Here is a 22,150-nt window from a genome sequence, read left to right on the forward strand (position 1 = left end):
ACCCATCCTCAAGTGCCAAAGCTGAGCATTGTTCGCAGTCTTCCCACTTGCTATTGCGACATGAACAATGATTGTGGATCCCTCTACAATGTACAGGCCATTCTTCCTTCTACCTCTGACAACCACCGAATTTCCAGAACACACCCTCATCACTCCATCCTCGACTTTTGTGGTGTAACCTCCAAGATCAAAGGAAGTTATTGAAATTAAATTTCTCTTCAGTTCAGGACATACCTCACATCCTACAGTACCATTTCTCGGTTATCAAACATCTTCAGCCTTACCGACCCCACTCCTTGCACTCGGCAAGCCTTGTTATTTCCCAGCAGCACATTTCCATGCTCCTTCTAATCAAGATTATCAAAGAACTCCTTCACTGGACACATGTGATAGCTGCAGCCAGAATCCATGGCCCAGCTCCTTTGAGAATCTTCAGACAAAGCCACCAGAACACCAACATATTCATATCCTTTAGAAGCCTCTGCCGCATCATCAGTTTTCGGTGGCTGAACGGTTTTGCACTTCTCTGGACAATACTTCTTGATATGTCCCATCTTTTGACACTTGAAACATCTCACATGTTTCACACCTTCTGGCTTCAACTTCTTCCCATTTCTAGCTTGCTTCTTCAATTTCCCTTTCACCGAATCAGCCTAGATGCCACCTCCTCGGCTGCCTTCGAATCCTAGAGCTTTTGAAACTCCTTGGTTCGAATTGACGTCACAACCTCCTTTAGAGTAACCACCTGATCCTTACCATAGAGCAAGGCATCCCTGAAATGCTCAAAGGTTCTTGGAAGCTCATTCAGAAGAATAACAACTTTATCTTCATCTTCCAACCTCACGTCAATATTTTCCAGATCATCAACAATCTTGCTGAATTCTGCAAGCTGCTCCTCTATGGTTCTTGATTTTGTCATCTTGAATGAATATAGTTGTTGCTTCAAACATAACCTATGAGCTAGCGATCTCGTCATGTACAGAGATTTCAACTTTGCCCAAATTCTAGCCGTAGTCTTCTCCTTCGCAACCTCTCTCAGTGCCTTATCACCCAGACACAGTATGATTGCGCTTCTTGCTTTATCAACTATTCTTTTCTTCTCTACTTGCGACATTGCAACACTCATGTTCAACTCACCCTTCAAAGCTTCACCGCATCCCTGATGTATCAAGATAGCCTCCATCTTGATCTTCCACAGCCTAAAAGCATTAGAACCATTGAACTTCTCAATATCGAACTTGGTTGCCATCACTTCTTGAGTTTCTTGATTCACTGTCCCACGGTGGGCGCCAATTGTTGGATTCGAGTGTGAAATGAAGAAACAACAAACCGAGAAAAGGAAGAAGAGAAAAAACACAGAGAGAAAGATGATCTGAATATTTCGAGATTGAATTACTTCTGTAAACAGAGAAAGGCTACAATATATAGCCAATCCAAGCGACATAAATAAAACTGAACGATTGTAAACAACAAAGACCGAACAACCCAGCAAAAACCGAACGTACATAACCGAATGCTCACAAGAGAACGTTCGACCACAAATGACCAAAACAAGCCGAACGATTATCCATAACAACAAATCGATAGGTCCAAAGTAATAGAAGTGAGTCTAATTAACACCAGGTGTTACATGCAACAACAAAAAACCTTATAAATAATTAATCCGATTTTGATTTGGTCCTTTTTTTTATTTAAGGTTCTTTTTTCTTTGAACATTATTACAAACCTTATGTTGAATCAATTACAAACTAGAATAAAAGAAAAAATGTTGATATATATATATATATATATATATATATATATATATATTGAATCATAGTATGGTTACTAAAATAATATATTATCAAACTTTATTAATGTAATAGTCATTTATTAGATGAGTCCATTTCATGTGAAATATGTGCATGTTAGAAATAAGTGCATGTTAGAAAAAGTGCATTTTTGAAAAGTTATTATAAAATCACAATTTTAACATCACTGGATATCTTTGATTTAATATTGATTTCAAATATCAATGTGGCCTATTAGCTCAGTTGGTTAGAGCGTCGTGCTAATAACGCGAAGGTCGTAGGTTCGAGACCTGCATGGGCCAAGTTAAATTTTAATATTTATCTATTTATTTAAATCATTTTTAAGTGTTTAAAGGTAGGCAAAATAAATTTTCCTATCCAATCGACAACCATCTATCCAATTTCTTCCTATCCAATCGACAACCATAGGACAAATATGATATTATACTTTTTCACTCATATGATAGTTAGCTAAATTTGGATGTAATTTGTGAAAAGTAAGTTTAGTGTTTTTTAATTATAATTTTCAAGTAAAAAAAAAAGCTTCAAAATTTCAATTTTGAGTTCACTTTCATAATAAGTTTTTTATTCAAATAGTAGATTAATGTTTTTAACATATTTATAAAATTTATAAAAGATTGCAAAATTGATCCTTGTGAGTTAAGAATTCATTTCATGTATAATATAATTGTTTGCTATGACTAGACTTTATTGTTTACCATTGAGAAATGCAATTATAGTTGGATTGAATAAGTTGAAGTGTGACAAACCATGAGATATTTATATCGGTACTTTGTTTGTATTTCTGAAGACCTAGACAATGTTATTTTAGAAGTGTTAATGGACCAAAATAAATGAGACTACTATTTTAATATTAAAAGCCTCGAGTAATTCTGTATGATTGAAATGACTATGTTAGAGGATTAGGAATCATATTGTTATTACTACTTAGTATGAGATGTTTGATTATCGTTGAGATAATCATAAGGTATGTATCTTTCTATGTGTTTGATTATGGTTGGTATAAGTACAAGATATGTATTTTGTTGTGTTTAATTATGGTTCATATAATCAGTATGTATGTATCTTGTTTTTATGATTTTTTTATCCGTAGCTTACCCATGACATGTACGTTTTTGTGTTTTGGGGAATGAAATGATCGGTGATGATCGTATAATGTTTTATACGTGAGCAAATAATGCTACGTATGTTCTAGAGGCGTTATTGACACAAGAGATATGGGGAAGAACCTTGAGATTCATTTAAAGCGTTTTACAAGTTAAGACAATATAATTGGAGTATTTTCTTTGTTACTTTGGTACTCGAAATAATGTAATTGGATAAGCTGTTCTTTAACTACCATTATGCACTATGATGAATTTATAGTTTTACGGATTTTTAATAACCCATGAGATCTTAGAAATCCAGGTGTTACATGTAACACCAAAAAACCATATAAATAATTAATCCGAATTTGTTTTGGTCCTTTTTTTATTTAAGGTTCCTTTTTTCTTTGAACATTGTTACAAAGCTTATGTTGAATCAAATTACAAACTAGAATAAAAGAAACAATGTTGATATATATATATATATATATATATATATATATATATATATATTTATTGAATAATAGTATGCTTACTCAAATAATATATTATCAAACTTTATTAATGTAATAGTCATTTATTAGATGAGTCCATTTTATGTGAAACAAGTGCAGGTTAGAAATAAGTGCATTATTGAAAAGTTGTTATAAAATTAAAATTTGAACATATATAGATATCTTACATTATATATTGCTTTTAAATATTAATTTGACCTATTAGCTCAGTTGGTTAGAGCGTCGTGCTAATAACGCGAAGGTCGCAGGGTGGAGACCTATATTTATACTGGTACTTTGTTTGTATTTTTGACGACATAGACCATGTTATTTAAGAAGTGGTAATGGATTAAAAACAATGAGACTATTATTTTAATAATAAAAGGCTCGAGTAATTCTGTATGTTTGAAATGTCTATGTTAGAGGATTAGGAATCATATTGTATTTACTACTTTGTATGAGATGTTTGATTATGGTTGAGAGAATCATAATGTATGTATCTTTTTATGTGTTTGATAATGGTTGGTATAAGTACAGCATATGTATTTTGTTGTGTGTTTAATTATGGTTCATATAATCAGTATGTATGTATCTTGTTTTTATGATTTTTTTATCCATAGCTTACCCATGACATGTACGTTAGTGTGTTTTGGGGAATGAAATGATCGCTGATGATCGTATAATGTTTTATACGTGGGGAAATAATGTTACATATGTTCTAGAGGCGTTATTGACACAAGAGATATGGGGAAGAACCTTGAGATTCATTTAAAGCGTTTTACAAGTTAAGACAATATAACTGGAGTATTTTCTTCGTTACTTTGGTACTCGAAATAATGTAATTGGATAAGTTGTTCTTTAACTACCATTATGCACTATGATGAATTTTGAGTTTTACGGATTTTTAATAACCCGTGAGATCTTAGAAATCTGGGTGTTACATGTAACACCAAAAAACCATATAAATAATTAATCTGAATTTGTTTTGTTCCTTTTTTTATTTAAGGTTCCTTTTATCTTTGAACATTGTTACAAAGCTTATGTTGAATCAAATTACAAACTAGAATAAAAGAAAAAATGTTGATATATATATATATATATTGAATAATAGTATGCTTACTAAAATAATATATTATCAAACTTTATTAATGTAATAGTCATTTATTAGATGAGTCCATTTTATGTGAAATAAGTGCACGTTAGAAATAAGTGCAGGTTAGAAATAAGTGCATTATTGAAAAGTTGTTATAAAATCACAATTTGAACATATACATATATCTTACATTATATGTTGCTTTCAAATATTAATTTGACCTATTAGCTCAGTTGGTTAGAGCATCGTGCTAATAACGCGAAGGTCGTAGGATGGAGACCTATATTTATATTGGTACTTTGTTTGTATTTTTGAAGACATAGATAATGTTATTTTAGAAGTGGTAATGGATTAAAAACAATGAGACTATTATTTTAATAATAAAAGGCTCGAGTAATTCTGTATGTTTGAAATGTCTATGTTAGAGGATTAGGAATCATATTGTATTTACTACTTTGTATGAGATGTTTGATTATGGTTGAAAGAATCATAAGGTATGTATCTTTTTATGTGTTTGATTATGGTGGGTATAAGTACAAGATATGTATTTTGTTGTGTGTTTAAGTATGGTTCATATAATCAGTATGTATGTATCTTGTTTTTATGATTTTTTTATCCGTACCTTACCCATGACATGTGCATTTTTGTGTTTTGGGGAATGAAATGATCGGTGATGATCATATAATGTTTTATACGTGAGCAAATAATGTTACATATGTTCTAGAGGCGTTATTGACACAAGATATATGGGGAAGAACCTTGGGATTCATTTAAAGCGTTTTACAAGTTAAGACAATATAATTCGAGTATTTTCTTCGTTACTTTGGTACTCGAAATAATGTAATTGGATAAGCTGTTCTTTAACTACGATTATGCACTATGATGAATTTTGAGTTTTACGGATTTTTAATAACCCGTGAGATCTTAGAAATCCGGGTGTTACATGCAACAGCAAAAAACCATATAAATTATTAATCCGAATTTGTTTTGGTCCTTTTTTTATTTAATGTTCTTTTTTTTTGAACATGGTTACAAAGCTTATGTTTAATCAAATTACAAAGTAGAATAAAAGAAAAAATGTTGATATATATATATATATATATATTGAATAATAGTATGCTTACTAAAATAATATATTATCAAACTTTATTAATGTAATAGTCATTTATTAGATGAGTCCATTTTATGTGAAATAAGTGCACGTTAGAAATAAGTGCATTTTAGAAAGAAGCGCATTATTAAAAGGTTATTATAAAATCACAGTTTGAACATATATGGATATCTTACATTATATATTGCTTTCAAATAACAATGTGGCCTATTAGCTCAGTTGGTTAGAGCATTGTGCTAATAATGTGAAAATATTTGTTTTGGTCCTTTTTTTATTTAAGGTTCCTTTCTTTTTTGAACATGGTTACAAAGCTTATGTTGAATCAAATTACAAACTAGAATAAAAGAAAAAATGTTGATATATATATATATATATATATATATATATATATATATATATATATATATATATATATATATATTGAATAATAGTATGCTTACTAAAATAATATATTATCAAACTTTATTAATGTAATAGTCATTTATTAGATAAGTCCATTTTATGTGAAATAAGTGCACGTTAGAAATAAGTGCATTTTAGATAGAAACACATTATTTAAAGGTTATTATAAAATCACAATTTGAACATATATGGATATCTTATATTATATATTGTTTTCAAATAACAATGTGGCCTATTATCTCTGGCCTATTATCTCAGTTGGTTAGAGTGTTGTGCTTAAAGATATATAAGAGTATAAGTTGTGTTTCAAAACATGAATTTTTCATTTATTTTAAAAAAGTGTGAGCTTCCTATTAAGTTAGTTAGTCACCATGAATATCATGAAGGTTGAGTCTAAAAATGAACAAAAATAATAAATGAAATAAAGATTGGAGTTTAGTACTGAAGATATTTGTTTTGGTCCTTTTTTTATTTAAGGTTCTTTTTTTTTTTGAACATGGTTACAAAGCTTATGTTGAATCAAATTACAAACTAGAATAAAAGAAAAAATGTTGATATATATATATATATATATTTTGAATAATAGTATGCTTACTAAAATAATATATTATCAAACTTTATAAATGTAATAGTCATTTATTAGATGAGTCCATTTTATGTGAAATAAGTGCATTTTAGAAATAAGTGCATTTTAGAAAGAAGTGCATTTTAGAAAGAAGCGCATGATTGAAAGGTTATTATAAAATCACAATTTGAACATATATGGATATCTTACCTTATATATTGCTTTTAAATAATTATGTGGCTTATTAGCTCAGTTTGTTAAAGCGTCGTGCTAATATCGCGAAGGTTGTAGGTTCAAGACCTGCATGGGCCAAGTTAAATTTGAATATTTTTTTATTTATTTAAAACATTTTTTAAGTGTTTAAAGGCACAGAAAATAAGAAAAATTATATTCTTAAAGATATATAGATTTAAAAGAGTTTATGCAAATGAACCATTTTATATGTTAAATATGCATAAGTTGTGTTTCAAAACATGAATTTTTCATTTATTTTAGAAATAACAATGTGGCCTATTAGTTCAGTTGGTTAGAGCATCGTGCTAATAACGCGAAGGTCGTAGGATGGAGACCTATATTTATATTGGTACTTTGTTTGTATTTTTGAAGACATAGATAATGTTATCCTATGGGAAAACTTATATTCTTAAAACATGTACATTTTTGTGTTTTAGGAATGAAATTATCGTTGATGATCGTATAATGTTTTATACGTGAGGAGATAATGGTACATATGTTCTAGAGGCGTTATTGACTCAAGAGATATGGGGAATAACCTTGTGATTCATTTAAAGGATTTTACAAGTTAAGACAATATAGTTAATTAGAGTATTTTCTTGGTTACTTTGTTACTCGAAATAATCTAATTGGATAAGCTTTTCTTTAATTACCATTATGAACTATGATATATAGATTTAAAAGAGTTTATGCAAATGAACCATTTTATATGTTAAATATGCATAAGTTGTGTTTCAAAACATGAATTTTTCATTTTTATGGGAAAATACTGAAGATATTTGTTTTGGTCCTTTTTTTATTTAAGGTTCTTTTTTTTTTAACATGGTTACAAAGCTTATGTTGAATCAAATTACAAACTAGAATAAGAGAAAAAATGTTGATAAGTTGTGTTTCAAAACATGAATTTTTCATTTTTATGGGAAAATACTGAAGATATTTGTTTTGGTCCTTTTTTTATTTAAGGTTCTTTTTTTTTTAACATGGTTACAAAGCTTATGTTGAATCAAATTACAAACTAGAATAAGAGAAAAAATGTTGATAAGTTGTGTTTCAAAACATGAATTTTTCATTTTTATGGGAAAATACTGAAGATATTTGTTTTGGTCCTTTTTTTATTTAAGGTTCTTTTTTTTTTGAACATGGTTACAAAGCTTATGTTGAATCAAATTACAAACTAGAATAAGAGAAAAAATGTTGATATATATATATATATATATATATATATATATTTTGAACAATAGTATGCTTACTAAAATAATATATTATCAAACTTTATTAATGTAATAGTCATTTATTAGATGAGTCCATTTTATGTGAAATAAGTGCACGTTAGAAATAAGTGCAGGTTAGAAATAAGTGCATTATTGAAAAGTTGTTATAAAATCACAATTTGAACATATACATATATCTTACATTATATGTTGCTTTCAAATATTAATTTGACCTATTAGCTCAGTTGGTTAGAGCATCGTGCTAGTAACGCGAAGGTCGTAGGATGGAGACCTATATTTATATTGGTACTTTGTTTGTATTTTTGAAGACATAGATAATGTTATCCTATGGGAAAACTTATATTCTTAAAACATGTACATTTTTGTGTTTTAGGAATGAAATTATCGTTGATGATCGTATAATGTTTTATACGTGAGGAGATAATGGTACATATGTTCTAGAGGCGTTATTGACTCAAGAGATATGGGGAATAACCTTGTGATTCATTTAAAGGATTTTACAAGTTAAGACAATATAGTTAATTAGAGTATTTTCTTGGTTACTTTGTTACTCGAAATAATCTAATTGGATAAGCTTTTCTTTAATTACCATTATGAACTATGATAAATTTTGAGTTTTACGGATTTTTAATAACCCGTGTGTAACATCCCAAGAAAATTTTTGCCCTTTTAAATTCAAAATTTAAAATATTGCAATAATACAATTACGGTAACACCCCGAACCTCAAGCTCAAATCTATACAAAAGTTTACAGCTCAGACTTGACAGTAAAGATAACATTGAATCCTGCTAATACATTCTTCCATCTCTTCCTGCACTTGCGCCAGATCACGTGACATTCCTTCATCTGCTCCCGTATAACAAAAACGTTATACGATCATCGCAAAAATATGATTTTTCCGATACATGCACAAATAAGTACGGGTGAGCTAACATGCAATATATCATTTATAAAAATATGCATAATTGTTTTGATATAAACATCATATAATATTTAGGTTAGACATCCCCATACACCATCATACCAAAATTTCTACTAGACACTCATGTCAGAGCGGCTGCAGCGGAATGGTTAGCGTGGAATAACAAACCAAGAGGGGGGGGGGGGTGAATTGGTTCTTACTAAAAACGTGTGCCTTAAAAATTTCTACTCAATTAAACTTACTTAGCAAATAATAAAGACAATAAAATAGAGTAAGGTTGAGAGAAATTTGCACATATGATTTTATCCTGGTTCGGATCTTACCAGTCCTACGTCCAGTCGCTTATCTCAAAACAAGATAAACACTTCACTAATCACAAAACAATTACAAACTACAATCACACAGATACAATTTGTAAAAGTTTAGAAAACACCTCTCTTGATGCCACAAGAGATGAAGCAACACCTCCTTTGAATCTTCACAAAGGATGAAACACTTCCTCCGAATACTTCACGAAGGATGACTTCCTCTTCCGAACACTTCCTTAGACACACCAAGGATGAACCAGCTATTCCCTTATCACCGTAGCAGTATTTCACCAACTCTACAGACAGAGTTTCCTTAGCTGAGCAAGAGCACACAATTCTCAAGAGTTTCTGAGTATTTGAGCACAAGGGAAGAGTTGTAGTTGATCACCTTGAGAGGAAATGAGAGTCTATTTATAGACTCATCCAAAGGCTCTTCCATTTTTCGTTTTCAGCCTTTCTGACTGTGTTAATCGATTATCTTAAGTTGCTAATCGATTAGTCACTAAAAGACAAAACAACGGATAGTCCAACGGCTCAAAAACGGCTAGTTTTTCAAACAATCACCGTGCTAATCGATTAACAGCCCATGCTAATCGATTAGCGCTAATCGATTAACAGCCCATGCTAATCGATTAGCGCTAATCGATTAACAACCCTTGTTAATCGATTAGCATGCAGTGCTGAGCTTTTCCATTGCTCTCTGGAATAATCGATTACTGACCCCTGTTAATCGATTAGCACTGCACAATTTTTGCTTCTTGGTACATTTTTACATCACTTTTGAAATGCATACATAAAACCACTAATTTCCTATGTTCATACAGTTATTACAAAAGTTACAAGTCTTCAAAAATCATTCTTCATGAGTCTTGGTTGTTCTTGACTTGATTTAGATATCATCAAAACTTCATCTTCATCATTTTGCTAACAATCTCCCCCTTTTTGATGATGATCAAAACCTTCTTGATGTTTAAAGCTTTTGATAATAATCTGTATTTAAAACACAACTTAAGGAAGAAACAATTGTTAGTGAACTTAGAAATAAGTTTAAGGCTTTAAATATTTTATTTCTCCCCCTTTTTGATCATTATTAAAAAGTGATGTATAATTGCTCCCCCTAAACTTATTAGAAATTATACTCCCCCTTAATAAAAGGACATATGCATAGAAATATTAAGGAAAAACAACATATTTTATTGAATTTAAAGAGGCAAGCATACAAAGGAGTAAAATATATAGCACACACACTACAAAAAGCATAGAAGCATAAAGTGCCTAAGACTCATCATCACTATCGGGAACATATAGTTTGGCTAGTTTATCATCAATTTCCTTGAGGTGAGTATTAATTTCATCATAGCGACGAGTGTGATAAGCCATCATGTCATCCATCCTAGTTTGTTGCATAAAGGCCATTGCTTCAATTTGTCTAGATATACTTTCAAGACTATATTTTTGGGGAGGATGGGATGGTCCAGCAACATTGGTTGGATGTGGCATAGGAATAGCTTCATCTTCTTCAGCTGATTCCTCAGCATCTCGTGCATTATCACCTTCAGCACGGACAAACATATTGCCTTGTCGAATAAAACCCATTTGATGCAGTGTTGATTCCTCAATTTGATGAGTTCGTAAGACGGAGAGAAATTTTTCTCCCGTAACATCAACTCCTTTTTGCACATGATCTCTAAGAAAGTGATGCCTAATCTCAATGTGCTTGGTTCTAGAATGCATTATGGGATTCTTTGTAAGATTTATTGCACTTGTATTATCACACTTAAGCGGAATATGATCTAAATGAATGTCATAATCTTCTAATTGCTGTTTCATCCATAAAATTTACGCACAACAATTTCCAGCAGCAATATATTCAGCCTCAGTGGTTGATAAGGCTACACAGGCTTGTTTCTTAGAGTTCCAAGAAACTAAGGAACTACCTAGAAGATGACATGTTCCACTAGTGATTTTTCTATCTATCTTATAACCTCCATAATCTGCATCGGAAAAACCTACAAGACTAGGTTCCGTTCCTGATGGATACCATAAACCAAAGGATGCAGTTCCCTTAAGATATTTCAATATTCTTTTAACTGCTGTAAGGTGAGATTCTCTAGGACTAGATTGATACCTAGCACACACAGAAACACTCTGCATAATATCCGGTCTACTAGCAGTAAGGTATAACAAAGAACCTATCATGCATCTATATTTAGTTTGATTTACCTCTTTACCTGACTCATCTTTGTCAAGATAGCAAGAGGTTCCCATAGGTGTAGATGCTTCCTTTGCTTTGTCCATTTCAAACTTCTTAAGAATTTCTCTACAATACTTAGTTTGAGAAATGAACGTACCTTCTTTCATTTGCTTAATTTGAAGATCGAGGAAGAATGTTAATTCTCCCATCATAGACATTTCAAATTCACCCTGCATAGTCTTAGCAAATTCCTCACAAAGAGATTTATTAGTTGATCCAAAAATAATATCATCAACATATACTTGAATAATCAAAATATGTTTTCCGACTCTTTTAATAAACAAAGTGGAATCAACTTTTCCTCTATTAAAATCATTTTCTAAAAGAAAATTGCTAAGTCTTTCATACCAAGATCTAGGTGCTTGTTTTAAACCATAGAGTGCTTTCTTTAACTTATAGATGTGATTTGGAAATTTAAAATCTTCAAAACCAGGTGGTTGTTCAACACACACATCTTCTTTTATAAAACCATTTAGAAATGCACTTTTAACATCCATTTGAAATAATTTAAATTTCATTATAGATGCATAAGCAAGAAGTAGGCGTATTGCCTCTAACCTGGCAACTGGAGCATATGGCTCATCATAATCTATACCTTCTTCTTGACTATATCCTTGAGCCACAAGCCTAGCTTTATTTTTGGTGATGTTTCCATCTTCATCCAGTTTGTTTCTGAATACCCATTTTGTTCCAATTACTTGATGAGTATCTTCTCTAGGAATCAATTCCCAAACTTGACTTCTTTCTAACTGGTTGAGTTCTTCTTGCATCGCAATACACCATTGTTCATCTTGAAGAGCTTCCTTAATGTTCTTAGGTTCTATCTGCGACATAAAAGCTACATTCATACAAAAATTAACTAAGTTTCTTCTAGTGTTTACCCCTTTTGATATGTCGCCAATGATGTTGTCCAATGATAATCCTCTAGGTTGTTGCCATATTTTGTTTAGATCTTCATCATCTTGAGGATTATTCATTTTCTCTTCATTGGTTGTCTTTTGCAAGTCTTCATTTTCACCTGCATCTGATTCATCTGACTCAAGAGGTTTTACCTCAAGGTCCACAATTTCATCAAAGACAACATGCACAGATTCTTCTATTTCAAGTGTTTTCCGATTAAAAACTCTATAAGCTTTGCTAGTTAGAGAATATCCTAGAAAAATAGCTTCATTGGCTTTGGAATCAAATTTTCCTAAATTTTGTTTTCCATTATTTAAGACAAAACATTTGCATCCAAAAATTCTTAAATGTGAAACATTTGGTTTTCTACCTTTAAAAAGTTCATAAGGAGTACATTTCAAAATTGGCCTAATAAGCATTCTATTCAATACATAACATGCAGTACTCACAGCATCAGCCCAAAATTGTTTAGGAACACTATATTCATTTAACATAGTTCTAGCAAGTTCATCTAAGGATCTATTCTTTCTTTCTACAACTCCATTTTGTTGAGGAGTTCTAGGTGCAGAAAAATTATGAGAAATGCCATATTCTTCACAAAAAGTTTCAAAAGATTCATTTTGAAATTCACCTCCATGGTCACTTCTAATAGCCTTTATTTTCAAATCCTTTTCATTTTGAACTAAATTTGCAAACTTTTTAAATTCTTTGAAAGCTTCACTTTTAAGAGTAAGAAAGAAAGTCCAAGTATATCTTGAATAATCATCTACAATAACTAAAGCATAATAATTTCCTCCAAAACTTTTTATCCTAGAGGGACCAAATAAATCCATGTGCAAAAGTTCTAAGGGTTTTAAACTAGAAACAACATTTTTCAAATGAAAAGATGTTTTCACTTGTTTTCCCTTTTGACATTCATCACACAATTTATTTTTCACATATTTTAGTTTTGGTAGACCAATTACTAAGTCTTTAGAAATGAGTTTATTCAATTGTTGCATATGAATATGTGCAGCTCTTTTATGCCATAACCATGGATTTTCTTCTTTTACTACTAAACATGAAATATTCCTATTTGATGCATTTTCTAAATCAATCAAATAAATATTGTTATGCCTAATTCCTTTCAAAGCAATTTCAGAAGAATCATTTTTATAAATAGTGCAAGAATTTTGTTCGAACGTTACCTTGAATCCTTTATCGCATAATTGACTAATGCTAATTAAGTTGTGCTTTAATCCTTCCACATATAGCACGTCTTTGATCATCAAGGTATCTTCACTTCCAATATCTCCTATTCCAAGGATTTTTCCTTTGTTGTTGTCACCATAGGTGACAAAGCCTCGTTCCTTTTTCCGGAAGCTTGTAAATTTCTTTTTATCTCCGGTCATGTGTTTTGAACATCCACTGTCAAGACACCACATATACTTCCTTGGTTTTGATAATTCCTACAACATAAAAAGAACAAGCTATTTAGGTACCCAACTACTTTGTATGGGTCCTTTGGGTTAGATTCAAAAGATTAAAATCATTTTACAACCCAAGCATATCTACCACTTGGAACACCATAATGCTTAATTTTACATTTGGTAGATGTATAACCCTTTTTCATACAATAAAAGCATGATGCAACATTTGTGTTCCTGTTAATAGTTCCTTTTTCTACCCATGTTCTGCGAGTTCTATATTTATTTTTAGGAACAAATTTATTAGAAGTTCTATTTTCAGAAATTTTACTACATTCTCTAGTGGTTGTATTTTCAGAAAAATATTTGAATTTTATGCAAGATTCACATTCATTATTAGCAATATATTTTTCTTTTTCATAATATAAAACTTTACTTTTAAAATTTCTGATTTCTTCTACTTGATATAAAAATTTATTTTTCAAACTTCTGTTTTCTTCAGACAAATTTGTAAATTCAGTTTTCAAATTATCATTTATTTTAGAGAAATTTTCAGAAGTAATTTTCAAATTTTCATTTTCTTCAAGAATATTTTCAAAATTTAATTTTAACTCTTTGAAATCCTTTTTCAATTTCTTATGAGCTATATCTAATTTTTCGGATTCTACTAATAAAGCAGCATAAGTATCATGTAATTCAGTTTCACTATCATATTGACTAGAATTATCTGAATCGTTAGATGTACTTACTTGGGTTCCAGCAGTGTCGTCATCCGCCATTAGACATATGTTTGCTTCTTCATCAGAACTGTTCGAGTCAGAAATTGATTCGTTGTCATCGTCCCATGCGATGTATGCTCTCTTTTTCTTGAAGAATTTATTTTCTTTCTTTTCTTCACCCTTCTTTTGATTTGGGCAGTCTGCTTTTAAATGTCCCTTTTCTCCGCAACCATAACATCTATAGTTTGAGGAAGATCCTTGATTTTCTCTCTTTTCGTTTCTAAATCTCCCTTTGCCTTTTGATTTCATGAACCTATTGAACCTCTTGATTAGTAGACTCAAATTTTCATCTTCTTCTGAGTCTTCATCTTCCATTTTGCTTTTGCTCTTTTCTACCTCAGATTTGAAGGCTAGAGTCTTTTTCTTAGTTTTTGCTTCTTCTTCATCTAGTCTTCCGAGGTCAAGTTCATGCTCTCTCAACTTTCCAAATAATGCAGCCATGGTCATTGTGTTGAGATTTTGTGACTCAGAAATTGCAGTCACTTTTGGTTGCCAAGACCTGTCTAAAGATTTCAAAATTTTTATATTAAGCTCATCAGTATCGAAAGACTTACCTAATCCAATAAGATGGTTTACGATGTTGGTGAAGCGTTTCTAAACATCTACTATTGTTTCCCCTTGCTTCATCTTGAACATTTCGTATTCCTGGATTAAGGTATTGTTTCTAGCTCTCTTAACATCATCTGTACCTTCATGGGTTACTCTAAGTACTTCCCACATTTCTTGTGCAGTTTTACAAATAGAAATCCTCTAAAACTCGTCAACAGTTAAAGCAGATGAAATAATATTACGAGCTTTTACATCATTACCAAATTTTTTCTTATCTTCAGCAGTCCATTGGTCACGGGGCTTTGGTTCCTGCATATTGTTAGTTGGAACAAAAGGACCAAATGCAACAGCATCCCAAATATCTATATGAATAGATTCCATAAATATTTGCATTCTTACCTTCCAGAATGCGTAATTTTCACCTGTGAATAGTGGTGGTCTATTGATAGAAGCACCCTCTGCAAAGGTTTGATGTGATCCTGCCATTTGAATGACTATCAAAGCAAGCTCTGATACCAATTGTCAGAGCGGCTGCAGCGGAATGGTTAGCGTGGAATAACAAACCAAGAGGGGGGGGGGGTGAATTGGTTCTTACTAAAAACGTGTGCCTTAAAAATTTCTACTCAATTAAACTTACTTAGCAAATAATAAAGACAATAAAATAGAGTAAGGTTGAGAGAAATTTGCACAGATGATTTTATCCTGGTTCGGATCTTACCAATCCTACGTCCAGTCGCTTATCTCAAAACAAGATAAACACTTCATTAATCACAAAACAATTACAAACTACAATCACACAGATACAATTTGTAAAAGTTTAGAAAACACCTCTCTTGATGCCACAAGAGATGAAGCAACACCTCCTTTGAATCTTCACAAAGGATGAAACACTTCCTCCGAATACTTCACGAAGGATGACTTCCTCTTCCGAACACTTCCTTAGACACACCAAGGATGAACTAGCTATTCCTCTATCACCGTAGCAGTATTTCACCAACTCTATAGACAGAGTTTCCTTAGCTGAGCAAGAGCACACAATTCTCAAGAGTTTCTGAGTATTTGAGCACAAGGGAAGAGTTGTAGTTGATCACCTTGAGAGGAAATGAGAGTCTATTTATAGACTCATCCAAAGGCTCTTCCATTTTTCGTTTTCAGCCTTTCTGACTGTGTTAATCGATTATCTTAAGTTGCTAATCGATTAGTCACTAAAAGACAAAACAACGGATAGTCCAACGGCTCAAAAACGGCTAGTTTTTCAAACAATCACCTTGCTAATCGATTAACAGCCCATGCTAATCGATTAGCGCTAATCGATTAACAACCCTTGTTAATCGATTAGCATGCAGTGCTGAGCTTTTCCATTGCTCTCTGGAATAATCGATTACTGACCCCTGTTAATCGATTAGCACTGCACAGTTTTTGCTTCTTGGTACATTTTTACATCACTTTTGAATGCATACATAAAACCACTAATTTCCTATGTTCATACAGTTATTACAAAAGTTACAAGTCTTCAAAAATCATTCTTCATGAGTCTTGGTTGTTCTTGACTTGATTTAGATATCATCAAAACTTCATCTTCATCATTTTGCTAACAATCTCCCCCTTTTTGATGATGATCAAAACCTTCTTGATGTTTAAAGCTTTTGATAATAATCTGTATTTAAAACACAACTTAAGGAAGAAACAATTGTTAGTGAACTTAGAAATAAGTTTAAGGCTTTAAATATTTTATTTCTCCCCCTTTTTGATCATTATTAAAAAGTGATGTATAATTGCTCCCCCTAAACTTATTAGAAATTATACTCCCCCTTAATAAAAGGACATATGCATAGAAATATTAAGGAAAAACAACATATTTTATTGAATTTAAAGAGGCAAGCATACAAAGGAGTAAACTATATAGCACACACACTACAAAAAGCATAGAAGCATAAAGTGCCTAAGACTCATCATCACTATCGGGAACATATAGTTTGGCTAGTTTATCATCAATTTCCTTGAGGTGAGTATTAATTTCATCATAGCGACGAGTGTGATAAGCCATCATGTCATCCATCCTAGTTTGTTGCATAAAGGCCATTAGGTTGAATCCCATTTGAACGAACGCTAGGTGATCATGTACAATTGAGCCGAACGCTAAACTCAGAAAACCATAATGACCGAACACACTCATAATGAACACTGAGATCAAACACTAGGCCGAACGCTAGAAACCGAACACCAGATCGAATACTATTAGGCCGAACGTTATTTGCTTAAACGTCACAGAAATGAACGCTAACTCAACAAGTTTCCTATTTATCGAATAATGTTTGCACGATCGTTAAGATGGATCACTTAGGCTTGATACTAGACACCAAACGCTATTAGACTGGATACCATTAGGTCGCACACTAAGAGACCGAATGCTAAGAAGATCAAGCACTTAGACTTCACGCTGAGACAACGCACTCTACTAGAACAATTACTATTATTTCGAACACTATTCAAACGATCGCTCAAAGATCAAATCTCGCGCACCACAGATTAAGTACCATTCGGACGAACGCTTAATTGATCACTTTACTGGATTTAACACTATCTGAGGGTAACCTCATCGAGACCGGATGTTCCCTACGTACGACCACTAACTGTTAACAATCCTTATCTGAGACAAGCGTCATCCAAACCGAGCACTACCTATGAATGATCACTGCCTGAGTCATACATCATCACGACTGATCACTACTTATTAATCGATCGCTACCTCAACGAATATCAAGGCCGGTCACTCCCCATAATTGATTGCAACCTCAGAACAACATCACCAATAAAGATCATTCTCTAAGAACAATCGCTACGAGACAAAACACTATAATAACGAACGTTTGAGTCTGGGTTAAACGCCTTCCATCGCGACTTCAGACCTATCTCCCCGACTCCTCAAGGACTAACGAGTAAAAACATCAATACTACGCGTAACGATGCACTATACTCAACACGAGCCGAAGTCATTAGGCGAGACATTCACCTCCTCGCGCAGAAGAAGGTGACACTCGAATCTCAGTCTCATGCGAGACTAGCAAAAATGCTCAAAAGACAGACGAAGTTACAAGTAAATAACATAGTGTATGTACCACCTCCAACAGAGTAAACGTGCTCAATCACGAATTCATACATATTCTCAATAACATGTATAAATAAACCAATATTAGATCAAGGAAATAACCAACAATTCTCAATAATTGTTTCAAAATACTCCCACGGATTCATACATTATTGCCGAACGCTATTTTCAACTCGGATACTGTCTAGACGAACGTTCTGGAATCAATCATCATCAAGGACCGAGCGCTGCCGATGAACACCAAACATTATCAAACCGAGCCCCAAAGGACGAACGCTCAAGATTAAGCGTAGTCGTAACAGTACCTCTGACGAGTACTTCCTGAGGATTAACATCATCGAGATCGATCGTTCCTTACGAACAATCACTTTGGGACAGAACGCTCTAGAGATGAACGTTAAGGTCGAAACTCATTATCTGAATATTAAAAGATCGAATGCTCACTATGGACGATCACTAACTGAAAACGTTATCAAGACCGAGCATTCACTAATACATAATATGACCGACCGCTTCAGATTGAAGCCTGAGACTAACTGATCAAGATCGAACGCTAGCAATCACTAACGGATATCAAAATCGAACGCATAAGATCTAAACTTAGAATATCAAATTAAGGCTGAACGCTCACAATCACTAATACTCAAGACCGAACACTCAAGGTTGACCGAATGATCAGGATCATTAACCGAGGATAACAAATAAAGACGAACGCTCATAAACTCTATTACGCCGAAACCGAACGCTTCAGATTTCAATCCTAATAAAACCAACTTAAGACCGAACGCTTACGAACAACAGTACACCAAAACCGATCATTCAAGATCAAACGCTATTAAACTAAACATCCTTAGAATGAACGTTTTTAATATTAATTGTACACCGAGAGTATCATGTCGAACACCTAAGAATTTGACGATCGTCTACAATCCTGACCGAATCAACACTTAACCGAATAGTAATAAATCATAGACTGACTGAACGGTACTAAATCCAATTCCTAACCGAATGGTATTGAACCTTCCAAACCGAACGGTAACAGATCGATACTTAACAGAAAACTATTCAATCAAAATCAACCGAACGGTATAAAATAAACCTTGACCGAACAACACAAATTAACACCTAACCGAACGGTAGAAATTCATGGTTCAACCTATACTAACGACCGAACGATAATATCACTTAATAGATGATCAAGACCGAACGCTAATATCACTATTGCAAACCAAGGACGAACGCTAATGCTCGCTAGCTTTAAAAGACCGAACGTTCCAAAATTGGCTGACCTTGGTCAAGCACTATACGGACGACCGTTCCAATTTGGCCGATTTGGGCGGACGCTCAGAACAATTACCGAACGTTCAGAAATTGGCCGACCACTATTTGGTCGAGCACTGTTGGAACGAACGTCCAATTTTGACTCACCAAAATTGGACGTACGCGCGTTCTACAGAAATTCTACAGAATCGCAGCAGAGTCTAGAAAACCCAGAAACCTCCCCTTTTCATCCAGATTTTGCCCAGATTTGCAACAAACCCATAATATCTCAACAATCAAGGAAATAAATCAAACTCCCCTTACCTCTTGAAGACTTCCTTGGTAAATTTTGGGATCTATCTCCGCCCAGCAGCGCAGATCAAGATTTCCTAGCAAATTTAGCAGCTCTCCACTTTCTTTCCAGATCTTGCTGCAAGAACTCCACTCTCACCAGATGCCCAACCCAGATCCTCCTCTCAGCCCCTTCTAAAGTTGGTATTGCTTCCCTTGGGTGCTCTTGGACGGTTAGAAACGGGAGAAAGGGTTCCCTCCCTCTAGGCTGCTCTCCCTCTCTCTCTCTCATGCCAAAAAATGAATCCCTCACCTTGCTAAGCTTCCTGAAATCAGCACCTCCAATAATTGCATCCTAATAATGCAAGAGGTGGGTGACCACCATGTCCCCACCACTTCTAAAAATATAGGTTCTTACATTCTCCCCAACAACAAAAATTTTCGTCCTCGAAAATTAAGCCTATCGGAACAAGTCGAGGTAAGTTTCTCTCATCTCATCCTTCAAATTTTTCACTTAACTTAAAGATCCTAACAATACTTCATTCTGCTTCAAAGAACTTATGTTCTGCCTTATCTAACTGCCTCTCGAAATCCTCTCAAAACTTGCTACAACCATGCTTGACTAAAGCTTCTCCTAATCTAACCTCTGAACTTCTTGCGAACATACGATATATGATTTTCTGACCTTGTTTCTTGAAAATTTCTTCACTCAAAACATTACTTCTAAACTCCCAAATCTTCACCCGTCCTTGAATCTGCATCCCTCTCCTACCATAGAGCACAATACACCACCACAAAAGCAAGAACGAAACAGGAATTACTACCGGAAACAACACTGAAATTCTAACTCTTTCTTACCTCAAACCTTCAGAATTAAGAAAGGAAAATCATCTATGGTAAAAGTCATGAGTGTGCACCCTCATTACTCTTATCAAGACGTTTTCTGTTCTCAAAACTTCTAGTTAGATACACACCTTACTATATAGACTCGGAGCAAATGGTAAATCATACCATTTACACTTAATTCTTCACAGCGAAGACACGGTAAACCCACAACACAGAGGTCATCCTAAGGATGAACTGCTCTGATATCATTAATGTAGCATCCCAAGAAAATTTTTGCCCTTTTAAATTCAAAATTTAAAATATTGCAATAATACAATTACGGTAACACCCCGAACCTCAAGCTCAAATCTATACAAAAGTTTACAGCTCAGACTTAACAGTAAAGATAACATTGAATCCTTCTAATACATTCTTCCATATCTTCCTGCACTTGCGCCAGATCACGTGACATTCCTTCATCTGCTCCCGTATAACAAAAACGTTATACGATCATCGCAAAAATATGATTTTTCCGATACATGCACAAATAAGTAAGGGTGAGCTAACATGCAATATATCATTTATAAAAATATGCATAATTGTTTTGATATAAACATCATATAATATTTAGGTTAGACATCCCCATACACCATCATACCAAAATTTCTACTAGACACTCATACGGATGATACATTGATGAGCTACTGGACAAAGCTATTCCCTAAACATTCTAACCGGATACTATTTGGACGGACGCTATCTGCCGAACACTATCTACCGAGCGCTATCCGCCGAACACTATCTAATGAATACTATTAGGTTGAATCCCATTTGAACGAACGCTAGGTGATCATGTACAATTGAGTCGAACGCTAAACTCATAAAACCATAATGACCGAACACACTCATAATGAACACTGAGATCAAACACTAGGCCGAACGCTAGAAACCGAACACCAGATCGAATACTATTAGGCCGAACGTTATTTGCTTAAACGTCACAGAAATGAACGCTAACTCAACGAGTTTCCTATTTATCGAATAATGTTTGCACGATCGTTAAGATTGATCACTTAGGCTTGACACTAGACATCAAACACTATTAGACCGGATACCATTAGGTCGCACACCAAGAGACCGAATGCTAAGAAGATCAAGCACTTAGACTTCACGCTGAGACAGCGCACTCTACTAGAACAATTACTATTATTTCGAACACTATTCAAACGATCGCTCAAAGATCAAATCTCGCGCACCACAGATTAAGTACCATTCGGACGAACGCTTAATTGATCACTTTACTGGATTTAACACTATCTGAGGGTAACCTCATCGAGACCGGATGTTCCCTACGTACGACCACTAACTGTTAACAATCCTTATCTGAGACAAGCGTCATCCAAATCGAGCACTACCTATGAATGATCACGGCCTGAGTCATACATCATCACGACTGATCACTACTTATTAATCGATCGCTACCTCAACGAATATCAAGGCCGATCAGTCCCCATAATTG

General features: G+C 33.5%; 2 non-coding genes across 2 annotated transcripts; both read left to right on the forward strand.

Annotated features, from left to right (window-relative positions):
• Window positions 1-2,018: 2,018 nt before the first annotated feature.
• Window positions 2,019-2,092, forward strand: TRNAI-AAU (transfer RNA isoleucine (anticodon AAU)). Its single transcript has one exon. It is a non-coding gene; the product is annotated as a tRNA-Ile (tRNA).
• A 4,707-nt stretch (window positions 2,093-6,799) lies between these two features.
• On the forward strand, window positions 6,800-6,873 carry TRNAI-AAU (transfer RNA isoleucine (anticodon AAU)). The gene has a single exon. It is a non-coding gene; the product is annotated as a tRNA-Ile (tRNA).
• The last annotated feature ends 15,277 nt before the right edge of the window (window positions 6,874-22,150 follow it).

Source organism: Vigna angularis, chromosome 7 (assembly GCF_016808095.1).
Source record: "Vigna angularis cultivar LongXiaoDou No.4 chromosome 7, ASM1680809v1, whole genome shotgun sequence".
Classification (NCBI taxonomy): domain Eukaryota; kingdom Viridiplantae; phylum Streptophyta; class Magnoliopsida; order Fabales; family Fabaceae; genus Vigna; species Vigna angularis.